Consider the following 20,990-nt stretch of genomic DNA (forward strand, 5'->3'; position numbering starts at 1 on the left):
CATCCCTCCTCTTCCCCCTTAAGGCGCGATGGCTCAATTAGGAGGTGGCCGGAGGACTGATTGGACACTGAGATAACGAGATCACCGCTGGGCTAAAACTGAGCCCTGCAGCCAGTCGAACCAATCTCGCTCAGACGCAGGAAGCCAATCAGCCAGAAAAGGCGCAAGTCGATCTAAAAGACACTATTTAAAAAGTCTGTGACAGTGGCAAATGAATGACTTTCAGCTGGACCAGGTGTGCCTCATCATCGTAGGAGGAAAGGCATTTGATCACTCTGGTTAGGAAAAAGAAAAAGAGCCACACATATGTTATTCGAATCATGCAAGTGATGCTTATGCAACCCTTGAATAGTCTCCTAATGAAGGGTGGCGCAATCAAGCTCAGGGTAGGCATCTGCCTGTTTTGGAGTAGTGTAATTAGTGACAGTGACCTTTAGCGGATTACGCACTGCCCAATGAAATGTGCCAAACCCCTGAGATAAATGGTCGGAGCCTCAAACGTGACTAGCAATGGGGTTTGCCCGGCTCCCAGACAAGGATTCAGTACTTGATGGCCTTAATGGCTCAATCTCCCACAGCCAAAAGGTGGATAGAATTGATTTACACTCACAGTTTGTGACTTTGCATCCACCTGACAACATAAGGCAAGAACACATTGATTATTAAGGTGCTGCATAGAAAATCTCAGGCAATGGAGAAAAATCTCTTTGTAATTTCTAAAGTAGCATCTTTAGGTTTCATATAGGACCAAGAAAAAAAGCACCATTTAGGGAGCTGAATTCAGGGAGTGTTTCGCATATCTGTCTCCATTTTTTCGTAACTCAACTCCTCAATTAACCACCTAATTGCTTTAGGGCTCCAAGCTTTCCAATTTAAATAAAGCTGTTTTTTTTAACGAGATTTAACTAGACACTGTCATTTTAAAAGCGAAAAAATATTACTAAGGACTCGCATATGTTGCCAGTTTAAACCCTTGTGCATTAGGACAGTGTTACACTGTGTCTTCCTATTAAATGAACTTTACCAAACAAGTCAATGTCTGACCTTCCAAAACCTTCCAACTAATATTACTGTTTAAGAGCAAAAAGCATTAGACATGTAAGTAATAAAGTCGTAAGAAGATATAAAGAAATGTCATTACTCTAGCAAATTATGCTTCTAAAGCAAAAACATCCAAATTTCTTAGACCTGCCTCAAGCCTTAATAAATTCAATGTGATGAGGTGTTATTTGAGTGGAAAATTATTGCAATTTTAATGAGCTTTCAGTTCAAGGCACACTAAACACAAAGGGAAACAAATTAAAACTATCCTTACATGGATGGACTATTTCAGCCAGGTCAGAAGGACAAAACTTGCATGCAATCACTGTGTATTATTATTAAAACTGGAAAATTCCTAGATTTGGATGGATATTGCCTAATTTTATGTGCCACCATTGCCTGTTTGTTTGGTCACATCTTTACCACATCTAGGAGACAAAAGCTTACATTCTGACAGCCCAAAGGGTGCTCATAACCTAAGAGCACGATGCTATCTTAATGATTTGTTGTTGTGAAGAAACTATTTCATTCCGTTCAACTTGGCAACCATTACCAGCTTTGTCAGCTTAAATCCTAACCCCGAGGTGGCAACACGCTTCTATATCAATGTTGTTTTCCTCATTTTAATCAGATATTTCACTTGAAGATAGCAAAGTTTTTGGCCTGCCAGCATGTTGATCCTGCTGCCAGGCCAGCAGAGGACCAGGACTGGGAAGCATTTGCAATCCAAATAATAAGGTGACATTTTGAAACATTTAAACATGAGGATTTTGTGCTCAATCCACAGCATACAGTACACATCACGATAAACGAGAAATTATGTGTAAAATCTGTGCTGATGGTCAGTGGGGCTGCACTACCGAGGGATGTTGATATGAATCCATCTGCAGGGACGCCTCACAGCGGTGGATCACCCTGTCAAAGTGGCCTACTTATAGCCCAGCAGCACTGGCATCTACCATAGGAGGGCACAGAAAAATCATGGCTGCACGGGCCAGCCTCTCTGCTAAACCACATCAGAGCCCCAATTTCACTGGAATTACGTTTAAGTATTAATAAACAACGCAACAAAAAAGACCACACAAATATGGACATTGTAGTGTGACCACTGATTGTTAGCGCTTTTAAATATTATGTGCATTGTTCTGCACACACGTAAACCAGTGCAGGAAAGTGAAATATATTTTCCCTCGGGCTCCTGTGAAGAGCTAAAAAATAATTTAAAAAATAATAATAAAAAAATGCAGCAGCAGGGTGAACAGCTTTGAACAATAGCTCTCCTTTATGTGCACTTGGACTGTTTTCTCCTTAATGGCGTTAAACTAATAACCGTGTGAGATCTGGTATGTGAAGACCACATTAGGTTAAAGTGGATTTTTTTCCCCCTTTTTTGTTAACAAAGTGGGTGCAGGAGTCCAAACTGTCTAACCATGATGACAGATGGGAGTCTGGATACTGAGGAGGCCCACTGACGGCAGACAGGTACCCTACAGGATCTAATCTGACATGTTGGAGGCAAAACCTAGTGTCAGATCCTCGGTTCGTGCTTTTTAAAAGCCTAACGCAGCCGTTTAGGACACCATAACTACCGGAGCCAACATGGAAAGCAAAGGACGAGCTAACGTTGCTCTACACAGGCCATTTCACAATTTTCTAGTTACGAGTCCGACCGACAGCCATTACCTTCCTCACTCTCTCCATATAACTCGGCAGGGCGAGCTGGAGTACGCACTACTTTTAATCATATCACGGATATTTCATGTTCACGTGAAGACTGGGTATCTGTGTGATATAACACAGTAGTCTCGCTTATTACTTTTTTGTATTTAAATAATAAAGCAAGCAGGTCTGCACCCGTGTGAAGGAAAAAAGACGCAGGAAGGAAATGTATCACTCCACTTACCCTGAAATATTGCTGATAAACACCGAAAATAGGCCTGCCACTACCGGCTCCAGAGGTGACCCGTGTTAATTAAGAAACATTAATTATGAGCGCTGAAGCGAAGTCTCTATTTACATGAATCCGCGGCATTTTATTCCCTTTAATGTTGATGTAACTATACTATCCACCCAGGCGACACAGCGTACCCAGTGTACGATCGACGTCATTGACATTAGCACGTGATCGACGTGACGCTCGTCCAATTGGGAGCTGACGTGCAAACTTCTCGTCCAATCGCAGACGAGTGGGTCGGTCTGCGGGAGAGGACATGACGGAGGTGACGGCCATGTTCTGCAATAGTGTTGGTATCCCTCCGCCTCAGTATTTACCTTTTGCATGATTTTGCATGTGGGGAAAATGTCACTGTAGCCCCACTGTGCCCTGCCTGCTTTCCATAAGAGAGCCCGCTAGCCCATTTGTTTTTCACGTCTGCAATCAACACAGCCCTGTTAGCGGCGAATAACCGCCTGCTGCGGCATGTGAAGGCTGTCAAAGTGGGAAATGTTGAATGTTGTGAGGCAATTACCGCTTAAATTGTTTTCACCTCAAGTGCTTCTTTTCTAACGGTATACCAGACGCTATGATATCAGACTGGTGAAATGTCCACGTATTGTTTAAGAGTAAATAAAGGGACACGTGGTGAAATCGGTGAGATATATGTGACAAAAGTGATTTGATTTGATTTGATATATACATATATAAAACAGACCACTTCATAAGGTACACCTGTTCAACTGATTCTTAACACAGATATCTAATTGGGCAGTTACGTGGCAGCAAATGAGTGCATTTAAACATGTACACATGGTCAAGATGACCTGGTGAAGCTGAAATTGAATCACAATGGTGAAGAAATGTGATTTAAGTGACTTTTTTCAATGTGGGGTGGCTGTTGGTGCTAGATGGGCTGTTCTGATTATTTCAAAAGCTGATGAAATGCTGGAATACTACATCCTGATTTTACAGAGAATGATCAGAAAACATAAAACAGGCTACAATCTGCGCTGCAATTCACAGTTAGACAATTTTCTGTTGCAACATTCAGACAGTAGGTTCAGAATTTGCTATGAAAGTATGAAATCATTCTACCTGTTCAGGCAGCTGATTATCACATTAAGCATCATTTATACACCACAGCGTGAGTAATGTGGCTGACTGTCAGTCCATTGCCACAATGTACCCATCTTCTGATAGCTGCTTCTAGTAAGATAACACACTATGTCACAAAACTCAGGTCATCTCAAAGTGGCGTCTTGAACATGAAAATGAGTTCACAGTACTCAAATGGTCTCCACAGTCATAATATGCTGCTGGGATGTGGTGGAACGGGAGATGCACATCATGGATATGCAGCCAACAAATCTGCAGCAGCTGTGTGAGGCTATCACATCATTGTGGACCAGAATCTCTGAGGAGTGTTTCCAGCACCTTGTTGAATCCATGTGTGCCTAATAAAGTGTCCAGTGAGTGTATAGACTACATATTATAGCCCAGCACACATGCACTAGTGCATATATTTATAATGTGTAAGAAGTGTACACATAATAAATTATCCATTGGAAAGAAAAGGACTTCTGTGTGCAGAGTAATTTCTGGTGTACAGTATTACAGGGCAAAGCTGACACGTTAGCGGGCCGAGGGGCCTCATCACCTTTGAGTACCTATGTCAGTCCCCCAGCCAATCTCCACACTTCTTCACAACATAAGCATGGCATTGAATGTTTTCATACTGAGTTCTAACAAAAGACAGTATAAGATGTGGACATAGCCACTGTGATTCACCTGTTGGTTTGTGAAGTCCAGTTATTAAGCCTCCACAGTGGATCTGAAAAGTCATTGGCTAATGACTTGTGATTGACAAGGCATTAGCCAGTGGGCATATCCTGGATAATCCCCTATAATTTACAAAATGGACTTCATGTTTTATTCAAAATGATTCAAAACTGACTGCGTTCTGTGTTACTGAGAGCACAGAGGAAGGGAACTAAGAGGACCTCTGCATAAGTATTTTTGCAACCGCAAGTGTCGCCCCCTGGGAGCAACTTAAAAGAATGCAGGTCTAAGGCACTTCAGCATTGGTTTTATTTTCAGAGCCAGGAGTCATACATCTTTTATACTGTCACAGGGCCCCTCAATAATACTCAGCGCTCTTGCTATTTCAGTTCTTTAGAGATGCATATTTCTGAATTAAATGTCAGTTAATCAAATTACCACAAAGTCATTGCTAAGCAATGCAAGCCTCCTGGGCTCCCTGCGCAGCAGCTGTCCACTTTCCATTTAAAGCCCTGAATACTTATTAGAGCATTCTTTGCACTGCAAAGGACTCTCGCATTCCCTGCACAGATACTATATGGTCTACAGACCTTTGAATGTATACACGTTGCTTGAATTTTGCTTATATTTTTTTTAATTTTAGTTGTTTTACTGTGGCACCTTCAAAGAGAAAGCCTCTGTTACACATGGGGTTTGAATCATAATGACTAAGCACTTTGTTACATAAAAGTAAAAATCCTCTGTGCTGACTTTGACAGGTGTAAAACAGCTTACTACCATGCCCAGCTTCATTTAAATGAGTTCTGCAGGCAGCAAGCAACAGCAGCTTGTTAGCTTGCTGGCAGCCGTATCCATCCTGTTCTTGTCAATGAAAAATCCTGACAGGCTCTTTAAGTAAGTCTTTCAGAACAGATAAGGAGAAACCTACTATTCTTGACATGTTACTGCTGTTGAGCCTTTTAAAAGAGGACTACATTTGAAAATATATAACAGAAGTGCCGCTGCATTATAACTTTACACAAGCACTGGTGTCTGGTTGGATGATGATGAAGCTGTCTTGGTCTCTACCTTTGCTCTCAAGGAAGAACTGAAAACACGAAAGCTAGCGCTGTAAGAGAATCTGTAACGTTTTTACTGGCGGAGCGATTCAGAGGTGACATAAACAGCACATAAACATCGAACAGAGGTAGGAGGAGGTCAGCAGAAGCTCATTTGCAAATTTTCACCCTGGGGCCTACAAATGTGTTAACCCAGTCATGGCAGTTGGCAAATATATATGCTGCCAGTGGCAAACCAGTGGGTGAGGTTCATCCTGTAAGTCAGATCACATTGATGTGCATGCGGATCTCTAGAGAGTAAAAAAAATCTGCATTTCTACTAATGTGCTGCCCACATCTTTCTTCTTCTTCTTCTTTCCTCTGCCTTTCTAGGCAAACTCATGTCCTAGTTTAAGAACATATGCTGTATCAGACACAGTGCTGAGGCACTACAGGGAATAGAGGATGACAGAGATAAAACAACTGACACCTTGGAAATATGCCTCATAAACGACATTTTGGATTAGAAACACAGTATCAAAGGCTGAGATAAATTGTTCAACTCAAAGCCATAAACTTCAAACAAGCATCACGCTCAGATCTAACAAGAACCAGTACAGACCTGACCATCACTATGGACAAGGAGAAAAGCAGAAGAGCTGTGCCGCAGGAGGATGAGAGAGCCCAAGTCGAATGGAGAAAAGACAGCATGTTAATGGACTTAAATCCACCAAGAAAAGCAGAAAGGGGGTTGCAGGAATCCTGTGATGACCTGCAGCTTTTGAGGAGCACATAGAAGCTACCTGGATAATGCAGAAGCTCAAGGTCTGCAGCATAACAGTGTCCAGAGACAAATGTAAGAAATGAAATGCAGTGCAGAGGGCAGAGAGATCTGGCTGCATGAGAAGGAAAGATTCAGAAGTAGAAAGGCTTTGGACTCCAAAAGAAGTTAAAAAAAACAAAACATGTAGGCATCCGTTAAATATCCGATAGTAGCTAAGGAAAGCTTAGATTAACTGTTTGAACTTTTTGTTACAGTGGCTGCACATTCACTGGTAGAGCAGGTTAATTGTTTGGATGCTTGTTTGATCCTCCAGCTTCTGCTCTGCAAGTGTCCTTGAGCCTAAATCGAATGTGTGGTTATAAATCCATGAGTTTTCAGCAAATATTTGAGCGTGCGCACAGTGCAGTACACGCTGTAAACAAGCCATAGTGTTCACATGTGCAACCTGAGCAAAGGCCACCATAACAAGGCAGCCTATTGTTTGACAAGCGCGTCTCCATATATATAATCTGAGTTTACCGGAGGGGGTCATCTTATCCCATCAGCATGCCTGGAAATGTGCTTTACTTTCACCGCGGTAATGACAAAAACAAGCCAAAGTGCTCTCCATGCAGGTCTGCCCCACTCCGCCGCCCACACGCACACATACACACACCTCTCTCCCTCCCACACACACTCCACTCTGCCATCATGTTACTCTTTCATGATTTCATTTCAGCATGGAGGCTATTCACAAGGGTATTCTCTAGTACTCGCTATAATTTAGATTGAATTGCTGTGATGAGAAATAGGTGCAATTCTTGGTTCTGTTGCATAGAAATATGAGGTGCCTGTTTTTATGGAAAACAAGACCAATGTAAATATCAACACGCAACCACACCAAGGTTGTTATAGGTGACAAAACTTAACCTAGGGGTGAAAACATTTTAGTCACCTGACACAAAAAAAGATGTCGTTTTAAAAATAGTGTTGTGAAATAAAATAAAATAAAACCACGGTGTAGGTGTCTTTAGATTTATTTTCCATCAGTTTGATCAATTTTGTCAGTACAAAGAAAAATAAAGATTAAAGTCTTGAGCCACCTTTTATTCCTTTATATTTTCCTAGGAAAATGGAAAATGTGCAAACATACATGGACATACTGAATGTACTGCTGTGAATAAGTATTTGCTTTCCTGATTTCTTAGTGTTTCGCATCATTGTCAGACTTAAATGTTTTACATCACCAAACAATTTTCAATATTAGATCAAGATAACACGAGTAAATACAAAATGCAGTTTTTAAATGATTATTTCATTTATCAAGGAGAAAAAATATCCAAGCCTACCTGGCCCTGTTTGAAAAAGTAGCTGGTCCCCTTGTTAAATTATGAATTAAATGTGACTAACCACATTTTTGGAAAGCAAGGCTCAATTTCTTAGCCACACCCAGAGATTACTGCCAGACCTACTGAATCAATAAGACTCTAAAATAGAACCGGTCTGACAATTGAGGAAAGATCTCAGAAAGAAACACATCATACCATGATCTTAAGAAACAGCTGAGAAACAAAATCATTGACATCTATCAGCCTGGAAAGGGTCACATTTCTAAGGCTTTGGGACTCCAGTGAACCACAGTGAGAGCCATTATCCACAAATGGAGAAAACTTGGAACAACCCACACAGGAGTGGCCAGCTTACCAAATTAGTCCAAGAGCACCAAGAAGAAAAAAAGAAAACCACTGCTGACCAAAAAGATCCCTAAGACTTTGGTGAAAATATTCTTTGGACTTATGAGACAAAAGTTTAACTTTTTGCAAGGTTTGACTCCCCTTACACCTGGCATGACGCTAACGCTAAGAGTGAAACATGGTGGTGGTAGTGTGACGGTCTTGGGCTGCTTTGCTGCTTCAGGACCTGGATGACTTGCTGTAATTGCTGGAACTGTGAATTCTGCTCTCTACCAGGAAAATCTGAAGGAGATAGTGCAGCCATCAGTTCATGCCTTAAAGATCAAGCTCACTTTGGTTTTCCAGCAGGACAATGATCTAAACACACAAGCAAGTCCACCTGTGAATGGCTCAAAAAAAGAAAAACAAAGGTTTTGGAGTTGCCTAGTCAAAGTCTGGACTTAAATCTGATTGAGAGGCTTTGGCATGACCTTAAACATGATCTTCATGCTTGAAAACTCTCCAATGTGGCTGAATTAAAACAGGAAGAGTGGGCCAAAATTCCTCCACAGAGATGTGAAAGACTCATTGTCAGTCATTACAAACACTTGATTGCAGTTTTTTTTGCCAAGGGTGGCACAGCCAGTCATTAGGTTTCAGGGGCAATTACTTTTGACACAGGCTTCGATAGGTTTTTTTCCCTTAATAAATAAAATCATCATTTAAAAACTAAATTTTCTTTTTACTTGGGTTATTTTTATCAACTATTAAAAATTGTTTGGTGGTGTGAAACATTTAAGTGCCACAAATATGCAAAAAAGCTAAGAAATCAGGAACCAGGCAATTACTTTTTAACTGTACTTAAGGTATCTGCTGTGATTAGTATTGAGCTAAATCAGCTAGGATTGAAGTTAAACATTACTATCACACGTCGACATGTGAAAAATGATCATGCCTACTTATTAAAACAGTAAGATTTTTTATTTTATTTCATCATTACATAAATATATTGTTAATAAACATCTGGTACGAGCCCCACTGCTACTCCATGATATTCATTTCCCCTTCAGGATGAACCGAAATAACTTCAGCAATCCTTTCATTTCCCCTAAGTACCACTATCTTGTTAAATATACTCACCTGACAATTTAATAGGCACACCTTAAACTGCGTTGGAGCCCCTTTTGCCTTCAGAACTGTCTGAATTCTTCATAATAAAGATTCAACCAGGTGCTGGAAACATTCCTCTGAGATTTGGGTCAATATTGAAGTGTCAGCATCACACAGTTGTTTCACATTTGTTGACCGCACATCCATAATGTGAATCTCTCCACCACATCTCAATAGTGCTCTATTGGATTGGATCTGATGACTATGGAAGCCATTTGAGTACAGTGAACTCATTGTTATGTACAAGAACCTAGTTTGAGATTTTGTGACATGGCGCGTTATCCTGCTGGAAGCAGCCATCAGAAGATGGGAGCACTGTGGTTATAAAGGACAATATAAAGGGACATGTTTGAGTTTGAGCGTCAACAGATCATCTTCATCAAACACAAACATCACTAAATTCATTATACTGCTGCCATGTGGCTGATTAGACATTTGCATTAATAACGCAGTTAGTCAGGTGTTTCGAACAAAGAGGCAGGTAAGTGCATATTTTAATTTAATAGTTTGAAAAACAGTAAAAAGTAATTTACTCAAGATGTCAGGAGACAAAAGTATTAAGACAAAATCCTGAAAACCAGTTTTACTGGAAAATGGTCTCAGACATTTCAGATTTTCTTTTTCTGCCTGCATGCTCTTTCTCCTCACGGTGGACTGTTCCCTGCTCTGAGTAATGAGGCCCAAACAAATGACACCATTAGGTAACTCTGAACATAATATGCTCCTCCAGCCTGCCCTCACTATATTACTGCAGGGAGTTTGTGTTTTTCATAAATGTATTTTCGCTGATAAATGCACCCATAAATGTGCCACTCTACAAAAAGAAAAATCTCATAGCTCAGAAGTGATTTCACAAGATAAAAACCACAGCATTAGGACTCAGCTGTCAACAAATAAACAAAAACAAATGAACATAAACCAACATAAAGCAAAAGCATCTGACAGGACAGCCAGAATAAATCTTCATTATCTTTTAATAATTCATAACTTTTATACCTTGATTATTTCACATGCTTTTAGAAGGCCAAAAACATTATGTTTGCACTAAAATGTTAGAATGACAGTCTGTATGTACAATACAGTGCTCTGCTGTATGCATTTTTTTTACTATTAATCTTTTCTCCAAAAGAAGACCTGAGACTTTAGTTTTCGGCTGCAGTGTTCCAGATATTCCTTTTAAGCCATCATAGATAAACTGGTTAAAAAAATCTGATTTATAAAAAAGAGAGTGAAGGAAGTGCTGCATGACTCCAGTGGCTCTTCAGAGGATCAGACAGGAGCATAGCGAATGAAATCCAGGAAAACCTGCTATTATAAGTGATGTAACCACAGAAAAGTAGTGAGCTCCTCTGACATCTGGTAGAATATTTACATTTACTCTTTGATCAGATTGGTGGAAAAAAAAACAAACCCAGACCAACATATATGTCTTGATCAGAGTCTTGATGATAACAAATTGTCTTAGCAATCTTCTATGGTTATACTTACAACATAATATCTTAATGCAAAGGTCACAGTTAAGGGTGACCACCACAACCATCAGATGGGTCAAGTCATTTTTGACAGATAGACCACAGTGTGTTAAGTGTTGCAGTATTATTTACTTTTACTGCTAACACTTGGGCAGTGTTACATCTCGTGTTTTATGTAGTCTATATACTAATGAATGTATAGCGCTGTGCAAAGGTTTTGAGCCATCCCTCATTTGTTTTATTAAATGGGAAATAGGTGCAAACATACATGGAACTAAAGTATATAAGGCAAAAAAACTGAGTTAATAGTTTAAAATCCAGTATTTGGTGTGACCATCTTTCTTCTTCAGCACAGTCTGAACTCTGTTAGGCAAGCTTTCTTGTAATTTATCTGTTTTCAGGAATCGTTCTCCAGGCTCCTTGAAGGACATTCGCAGCTCTTCCTTGGATGTTGGCTTTAAAAATTACAAGAAAGTCTGGCTCCTTGGAAGCAAAATGTAAGGAAATAGAGGGTTGCTCAAGATTTTTGCACAGTACTGTTTCACTGTCTGTAGTTAATAAGAACAAACTAAATAAAATTGTAAATATGGGCAGTAAGATTGCAGGTCACCAGCAAAACAGTATGACACAACTTTGTGAGTCCTGCTGGGGAAATGGACGACAAATCCTAAGTGATGCAACACATCCTCTTTGTAGTGAATACATGCTACCATCAGGATGGAGGTAGAAGATGCCAGCTTTGCAAGCTTCTTCTACAGATTTGTTATACTTTGAAGCATAACTCTGTAATAAAAAAATCCAAGCAATTATAACACGTGTTGCTTGTATGAAATTGTGTTTCAAGCTTTGATTTTCTTTTCTCATTTTTGCTCATTTTCATAGTGGCTGCATTTGTCTGACAGCTGGCACAAGGCACAAAAATACTGCTACACACAAATTTCCCAAGTTTTCAGAAAAATGTAAAAATAGTCTATGTTGAAACCCAAAATTTTAAAAATCTTCATTTGGTGTTTTTATGATGGTGTTGCTGAGGACTGGTGTTTATAACACTCTAAGAGCTTTCAGATGGGTTGACATCTTGTAACACAGGGCATTGCGAGGGCACTGGATTTGCATCATTTTCATACTCGTTGAACCACTCAGTGACACCTCGAGCTATGCAGGTTGGATCACTGTCACCCTGATGGAGAAAACTCCCGTTAGTAAAGACACTTTTCATCACAGGATCAAAAGTGATCACTCATAACAACTTTGCAGTCATTTGCAGTGACCCTCCCGAGTGAGGGGGCAAGTGAACCTAAACTATGTCGGCATAACACGGCACCAGGGAGAGCCAAACAGTGACTCAAATAGTGAATAACAAACAAAGCCAAGAAAAAGGGAAAAAAACAGCTGAGGGCCTCCATCCTTAGATGACAGGAAAAATCTCACAAAGATGGAGAAAACTAAGAGTGTAGGAGAAGTGCCTGCCTTCTTTTCTAGCCTCCTCTCTGTATATTTGACTAAAACACATGCAGCAGTCTCCTGAGAGCAAGAGATGTTGTCTATACTGTCAGCCTGTTTATTTTCTCTGTTTACGTGTGTAGTGGACTAGAAATGTGGAGGATTTTTATTTTTCTTATGTAAACTGAAGGTCTAAAGATAGAAGTTCTATAGACTGTAAAGACTGTGGCCTATATAAATAAACCGATCTTAGTGCATGCATTGTGGTAATGTGCTGTAACAAAGATTGTAGAGCAGCATGAGCAGCCCAAACTAGGAATCCCAACAGGAAGCCTGTTGACTGATAAGGAGCATTAGTATCCAGATTAGCCTCTGTGATAACCAGCTTTTATCTCCCCAAAGTGAATAAGAAGTACACTTAAGGAAGATACTGTGTTTATGAGTGTCTACATTACAAATTCGATAAAGTGTTCAACAGCTCAGGAGCCCCTAAAGCCCCCAGACCATCATTTACTCACTTCCTCCAACAGAAAATCACATCAGTGAATTATTAATCCATAGCAGCAGGTCATAGACCTACGTGCTGTGACCCTGATCTTAAAGAAGTAATTGAATTCAGTTCTTTTTGTTTGTCTGGTAACAATCAGCTCAAGGTAATGCTTGTTATTCACAGCAGTAAGTCTGAACATTCTTCTTTATTTGCTTTTTGCTATTTTCTGGCATGTAGACTGTTGCAGTGGTGATGCTCAGCATTGAACAGCTTCAAACAACAAGTTTAATGCATGTACAGGTGACCCCTGACTGCGCTAAAGGTTTGGTTTTTTCTACTCTTGTACCTGTCAGATGTATGGGACTTCCCTATATGCTCGTATTAAGCACACAGCTGTAGCTGTGAGCATAGAAGCTTCTCCACATGCTGTTTGTGAGAGACAGGCAATCAGAGGAAAGTTAGCTGAAAGGGGAAGGAGCTAATACTTTCAAACAGTGAAATAAATAACCGAAGAGGTGCACTGAGGCCCGGTATAGGAAAAACAAGTATTATTTTGGACTGTGAATCATACAAAGCCACCCAGGACCAGTTCAAAAAATAAAACCATGGCGCTTCAAATGTGTGTAGTAAGTTCTATTTTGAGCCCAAGTTAGTTTCTGCTCATTTTAGTGTTGTGGATCACCTGTCAGAGTACAAAAGTACTGGATTTGCTGTCACAGAAAACTATGGACAGCAGTAAAAAGCACACTGAAAAGAAAATGACTTAAACAATAAATGTGAGCCTGCAACAGTCTATGTGCTAGCGTGATATGTGGCTGCAACAACAAAAGTTTGCCTAGGAGCCCCCCAGGTGGTTAATCCAGGCATATGAGTGTATGACAGAAGTACAAGGTGTGTTAGCATTAAAAACTGCAGTGCTTCAGATGTTGAGGGAATTGAAGATTGCTTTAAACAGTTAGTTTCAGACAGTTTTTTCTTTTAAAAAATCTACTAAATCTACTCTTGGCTCTATGTGATGTCAGTGAGAGTGAATATCCCCACTATGGCCAGTAGGGATATAAACATGCTATATAGATAAAATTGTATTGTATTGTATTTCAGACACACAGCTTTGTTGTGAGCGCAGAAGCTCCTCCCACATGCTGCTCAAACCTCCTATTTGTGAGGGGCAGCCAATCAGAAGAAGTTAAAGTTTGCTTGTTTCAAACAGAGGATAAAGCTATAAGCAGTACCAAGACCCACAACAAGATGTATTAGATGATTTTGGACTGTGAATCATGAAAAAAGACAATAGTAAAGTCCAAGAACAGAAATATGAAGATGGAAATGAGCTTAATATTGTGATTGGGATAATAATGAAGGGAGTAATAAGATATAAATAGGCAATATTTACAGTACAATACTGTATACTCACTAAATTAATGACATTTCATTCTGTGAAAATGTGTGCTTTGTTTTACACTCAAATCTTCTGATTGTGTTTTCGAACGTCACAACAAACATACCACATGATGTTCTGCTAACGAGAGCGGTGGAGACGTTTTAGACGGCGGCTGTGAATTTGATTATAATCTGCAGGAAGCATTCTGCTCCTGAGGTCACAGACACCCTCTCATTAATGCCGTCACATAGTTCGAAAATGAAGACAGGCTGCTTTTGTTTGTTCTCAGCAATCACAAAAGACATATAAATCTGCAGTGATGATGCGGGATGGGGGGGCTACAAAAAGAGCTGAGGTACTGATGTCCTGTAGCTACTGTTACAACATCTGGAAGAAAAGCTGACTTCCAAATTCCTCCAGCTTTGCTTAAAAAATCTCAACAGCTATCAAAAAACAGGGTTTTTTCTTCTTCCATGTTATTGATGGTGAAAAGGGGCTGTTTCAAAGCCTCCTCTGGACTTCCCTTACTGCTTCCATAAGAATTAAGAGGGTTCGTAGCAGGCAGGTGATTATAATCAAATGCCCTCAATTAACTGATCATTTGCAAGCAACAGCACCTCTATAAAACAGAGGTTTTGGCAGTTTGCTGGTCTGAAGCATGCAGGTGTGTGGTAACACACTATGGATCTCCCAACATCAGAGTTCAACCGAGACCGTGCAACCCCAAGTGCTACATCTTAAGACTCCACAGGCCTCAGTTATAGGGTGACCAACCATCCTCTTTTTTTTCCTTTTTTTTTTTAACTTGTTGACTTGTAAAAGCCTATATGACATTTTTTATTTCACCATTCATTAACCGCACAGATAAGGTATCGTTTAAATATGTTAGTTCTCTTTAAACAAACAGTATTATTAAAGTTCTTCATGACTGGGTCAAGTGTCCTCTTTTTTGGAAATCAAAATATGGTCACCCAACTTAGTTACCATGTTAAATGCTCAAGTTCATGACAGCACGATTAAAACGAGACTGAGCAAATATAGCTTCGTTTGGAAGGGTTGCAGTAAAAAGCCTCTTTTCTCTGAAAGAACTTGGAAGCACAGATTAAGTTTGAACAAACCACAAGACTGTAACAATCTGCTATGGAAGCCTGAGACCAAAGTGCAGATGTTAGCCGTAATGCCTAGGATATCACCTCATACCAGCTGTGCAAACGATTTCATAACATCATAACAAATGCAGTGGAAATAAAATGAAAGAAATACGTATTCGTGTAGTTATTACTCATCCAGTGAAAAGCCCCGTATGTACATTCTTTATCCTGTTGGGGCAGCAGAGGATCAGAAGTCAAATATTCAGACGGCATTTAGCTGTAATACACAAAACGTCCGCATGATGGCAGAAGCGGAAAAGAAAACAAAACCACCTGGTTTCAAGACAAGAACGCAGGTAAATTAACACTTCAGTTTTTAAGTGCTCATAGTTTGTTTCTTAGTGTTCACTCAGCAGGAAAATGCATTTATATTAAATGTGTTTACAGCCTTGTAGAACCAGAGATTGTGGCCTCACAGACTGTGACCACATGTTCATGTGACCAGCAGCGCTTTTTAAAAAGACATAATAATAATAATAATAATAATAATAATAATAATAATAATAATAATAATAATAATAATAATAATAATAATAATAATAATATAATAATAATAATAATAATAATAATAATAATGAGGTGAGGAAGTTTCTATCAACGTTTAAATATGTACTGAGGCTAAATAAGAGAGGGCAGAAGGCTGTCTGTACGTTTTCTGAGCATTTTCCAAAGATGAATGTGATCAATAAGTGATTAAATATGACTGGAGAGTAAAGGAAACAATGGAAAGATTAAAAAAGTCAGACGTGAGCTGTAAACCACAGTTTCGGTGAGACAACAGGACAGGTAAGTGACCGCTTTGGAGGTGCAGTTCACCTGATTTGTGGCTTGTTTTCTGTGGCGAGCTCGTGAAGATTTAAAGATCAGAGATCAGTTAGAGCGATTCAAAATCAAATTAAAAAATAATATCCAGGCAATCTGTCCCAAACTAGAAGCTGTTTTAAACACTTCAGAAATAAAGATAAAAGATCAAAAGCAGGTTTGAAAATTGTTTTAAGAGCGAGCTTCTTTTTTATTTTTTCTTCAAAAATCTTCAGAGGAGGAATTAAAATGTTGTTTCTAACTCTGGAATAAAATTGATTTGATTTGTTTATACGTGCATTACTTCGCAAGGTATCACTAAACTGAAGAGCATCCACATTAAGCGTGACAGGCGTGGTTCTGCTACACAGTCTGAATGCGGAGTGGACACAGGAATAATCTGCTGGATCACCTTTAAGCATGACTTTCACTGGGTACAGCACGGAATCCAGGCAACTTCGATTATTATATTTCTCCAAGTTTTCCACTTAATACGTGTAAAAATAAATGTTTAAAAAAAGAAACGTTTATTTATCAAACACAGACAAGTGCTCACAAAGAGCTGCACACAAAACAGATTAAAATAAATACGAAAAAATGCTACAAAAACAAGACAAACCCGAGTTAAGATGGAGGCTGTATGAATTGATCTCATGTTCTACATTATTTTCTCACGACTCGTGTACTCTATATTTCCTTTGAGGTAAAAAGCCTGTTGAATTCCTGCGAAGCTGAAAGTCTGAAATATTTCAGTGCTTGTTCGCTTTTTTTCGTTCTTCTTTTGGTTTTACAAAGACGTGATCTTTTTGGCTCTGTATCTACATTATAATGAGTCCAATCCAATCCTGGTGCCACTTACACTATCTTTAGAAGACTGTGAATTTTTTTTATTTATTGCAATTCCCTTTTTCAGCAGGTCACTCTTAAAAAACATTTTAATGTCAATGATACTTTTTAGCTGGACAAATAAAAGATATATAAAAGTCACTTTTCCATAAAATCTGATTGCAGCTTCTACTTTGTGACAGAAACGTCGCTTGTGGCTCACAGTGACTCGATATCATTCATGAAAAACATGTTTGACATATTATAGGCCAACAAGTCATTTACAGGAGTTTAAATACGGGCAATCTTTTTTTTGTTTTTTGCACAAATACTGAAAATCACTTTTGGCACAACACCGGTGATGAGTTATATCAGCGCTGATAATAAATATTAAATAGTTATTGTAGTTTTAACAAACGATAGAATTATAATATTAGTAGTATCGTGATCGATTTATTATTTGATTTGAGTATTACAAAATTTGATTATAGATTATTATGGATTGTATAGAATTGTGGTCTCATAGTCGATAAGAGGCATCTTGAAGTAAAGGTTTAATTTCTCGTTAGTTTTCATGCACAGGACGTCAAATATGGCTGTTTAGCCAGCAATGAGTTGCTGCAGGCGCGTCAGAGTGACGCACAAGCCTGGCTGCTTTAGTGCAAATCCGTGAGTGAAGCATGTGCGGAGGCAACAGTTAGGCTGGTCTCACTCCAGACCCCAAACCTCGACCTTTGCGTAAACCTAAGCAATTATTTTAGGTTCCTAAACTTCATCAAGCAGCCAGGAAAGGGAACATAGACACAGACAAGTTAATGAATAAATAAATAAATAAATAAATAAATAAATAAATAAATAAATAAATAAATAAATGAGTGAATAAAGCAGGACACAAAGCTCAGACTCTTTAACAATCCTGTTATTTCCACCAACCAACCTGCCTTCTTATAGGTTCATTATGAGAAGAATTACGTCCAGATCAACTTCCAGATCATGTTTATATATAATTTACAAACTGTTATTTACAGTTTATGATGTTAATAACAGTTTGTAAATTAGAGCCATCATTATATTGTTCATTAACACTAAAACCTATCAACATTAGTGTAATTAACTATTTACAGTTCATTCATAATGCCCCCCATGAAATTTAATTGCAATTTTATTTAAAAATGTAGTTTTAAAAAAACCTAAATATAGTTTATCAGTAGAAAAGATCCTGTTATAAAAATACAGATATATCAAAAAACATTTTTATTGAATTTGTTATGGTGTGTAGCCAACTTCAACCTTCATCAACAACTCAAAAATATCCAACTGTCTTTTATTAATCTAATTTTTTTATAACACCAATCCTCAGAATATCTTACATTCAAATATATCTTACATTTTAAATTAAATTCAAATGTTCTGTATTTTTTTCTGGAGCACCCACCTCAATGTTTAAATCAGCTACAGCAATAAATACAAGTGTTGGAGTCAGAGAGAGTTTGCCACCGTCTTTCATTACCACTATTCACGAGCACAGGCCAGCACGGCTTCTCAGGCAACTAAAAGTCCATAGCAAAGTTCATTTCTAACAAATAGGACGGGTCATTCATGCAGGGAGAGCCACATAATGAGGGGATGAAAATCTACTTCCAGACCAGAGAATGTCAGTAAAACCTTATAATTACAGATAATTGATCTGTTAGTTTTTGGTAGAACTTGGATTATTGGCTGATTATTGCCCCATGTGCTCCTGTTGGTTCCAAGAGGATGAAAGGACTCTGTATGGGGTTTGTCTTACACAGTGTAAAACTGGCTTTTGGTTGGCAGCAATAAGCAGAAGCTGAACAGGTTCAGTACTTGAGACACTGATGTCTACAGGAAGAAAAAGATCTAGTTTTACTTTCTCTTAAGGAACTGCAGCAACATGGGAAAATACACTAGAGGCTGCACACAACAGTGAACTGTGACCACCCCTGAGCTACAATTCACGGCTGAGGGAATTCAACAACTGGAAAAAATAAAATGCTTGGGTTATTTGGGTCTGTAAGATGTAACATGGTGCAGAGCTAATTTTCTAGAGATATTATTTTAATTTAGAAAAAACCCCCTCAACAACTGTAGTTTTTCGTTAATTGAAGCATGCAGAGCCAGACTTCTACATCTTTGTATAGTCACAAATTCTGGTTCCAGTGCTCACACCCCAAGAGAAAGTGCAGTCTTTACTCAGTTGTCTGAATTATTGTGCAACACAAAAGAGCCTTCTGTAAAAGTCTCTGCAGTATATGTGACAAGTGCTCTGACCCCAGAAGGTGATGGAGAGCTGGTGCTCCCTCTTCATGCAAGCATCCAAACTGCCTTCCACTGTGAAGAAAGAAAAGTGTCTCCTGTCAGATAATATATTGGATCTTCACAGTGACCTGCAGACACCAGCACAGACATTCACCTACACATCTATGTTCAAATGTAAAACACATTTCTTAAATAACTCCACTAAATCTGCAGCAGGATTTCAGCTTCATGAGGTACCTCACCCCCCTTCATTTAATATACACCACCACATCTCATTAAGCTCCTATTCAAATCGCAGGATCCCAATTTGAATATTGGCGCGACGTGGGGTGAGAGGGTGCCAGCTCCGAGTCAGCGCATACACGGGCACAAATGCACACACTGAATCCTTGTGGTGGCGAAAATGTATTACAGTTCATATTTACATCTTTACCGACAGGTGAAGCGTCCTTTGCGCGCGCTCGACAATGTGCGTAAAAACCGCCTCCTCTCTATTCAGTGAAGCGCTGCTGCGAAACTATCCGGCGTCTGGACTGGCAGCAGTAAAATCAATGGGGTGATGGTGAGGATGGTTTACTGTTGTCGGAAGGTTTGAGACAGATTTTGACCCAGCAGCCAAAAGACTGTCTGCTTCCCACGGCCTGGAGAAAGAAAACTGAAGACGATTATTTTTCACCAGTTTCTAACGAACCAAATAAAGTTTGGGAAGGCAGCCCGCAAAAGCCATATGAACTGGATCCAGAGGCGATAACATGGAAGCAGAGAATAATATTTAATAATAAACCTGTAAACTCTCGACCTCCTTATCACCTGACAGGGAAATGTGCAATCTGCCTCTCAGCTTGGAAGTGCGCCATTATTTGGGCATATGAGGCTTATTGGGGCAACTACACAACGTACTGCAACAAATGAGTAGTGAAATTACCTTCTTCTCAGTCAATCACTGGACTAAAATACTGCACAGCCTACTGCAGCAGGCTCAAATTGAAATTACAATCTAGATGACACTCAGACTTTGTACATTTAGCCTAATTTGTTTTGCATTTTTCCTCGGGAGTGATTAGTAATAAGGTTTTCTTCTGAAAGCGTCTTTTAGCTCTGTAGACTCAAGGGGTAAATAGAGGCTTTAACTTCTACACAGGTCTGTAGCTGTAGGCTAACTACTACATTTTGTTCAGACTACACTGTCCACTCAGATATTTTGCAACTCTTCCAGCTGTGCTATTCAGCGCTATCTTCTAGTTGTCGGATGCGTCGCACTGTGCCGTGTGATGGAAATTACCTCTGTCTGTGGTGCTATGTTCTGCGGCTCATGTCTGGTCTGTAATTCGCAGCTAATTATAACAGGCAACACCTGCGCCACGCAGTGCATGCTGGAGGAGAGATGACTTCCCTCTCCTCCTTATGATTTTTTGTGTCTTTTTTGCAGCTTGTTCCTTCGCCTTCTTTCAATCAGCTGTTGAACAGTAGACACATGTGTCCTCTTTTAATGTTCTCTAAAGAGACTTGAATCTGACTTGACTTGGACTAAGTCACATCCCAGTTGCCAGGGTTCACATTAGTAAGCAACTGGTGAGCTCACTGGTGTTGACTTTCGGGACAGTAAAATATCCGCGTTTCTGCCTTTTCGGGGTTCAGAGCGCGTCGGCGCTTACACTGGTTTCCTGGCAACGCGCGCAGGTGCGGCTGTGAGCGCGCCTCTCCTCGCTGCAGAGAACTTGTTGGTTGCTGGAGGATAAACCTGAATT

At 39.5% G+C, this 20,990-nt stretch overlaps 1 protein-coding gene across 5 annotated transcripts in view; it reads right to left on the minus strand.

Moving 5' to 3' along the window:
- Positions 1-3,139, minus strand: part of LOC146643687 (myocyte-specific enhancer factor 2D homolog) — a 35,804-nt gene extending 32,665 nt beyond the window's left edge. For all 5 annotated transcript variants that reach the window (XM_085395238.1, XM_085395236.1, XM_085395237.1 and 2 more), the window contains exon 1: positions 2,945-3,139. The gene's annotated coding sequence lies outside the window, so the exon portion shown is untranslated. The remainder of the gene's footprint in view (positions 1-2,944) is intronic.
- Between the last annotated feature and the right edge of the window lie 17,851 nt (positions 3,140-20,990).

Source organism: Rhamphochromis longiceps, linkage group LG22 (genome assembly GCF_057381845.1).
Source record: "Rhamphochromis longiceps isolate RC_006_pf linkage group LG22, R_longiceps_female_GT1.1, whole genome shotgun sequence".
Lineage (NCBI taxonomy): Eukaryota > Metazoa > Chordata > Actinopteri > Cichliformes > Cichlidae > Rhamphochromis > Rhamphochromis longiceps.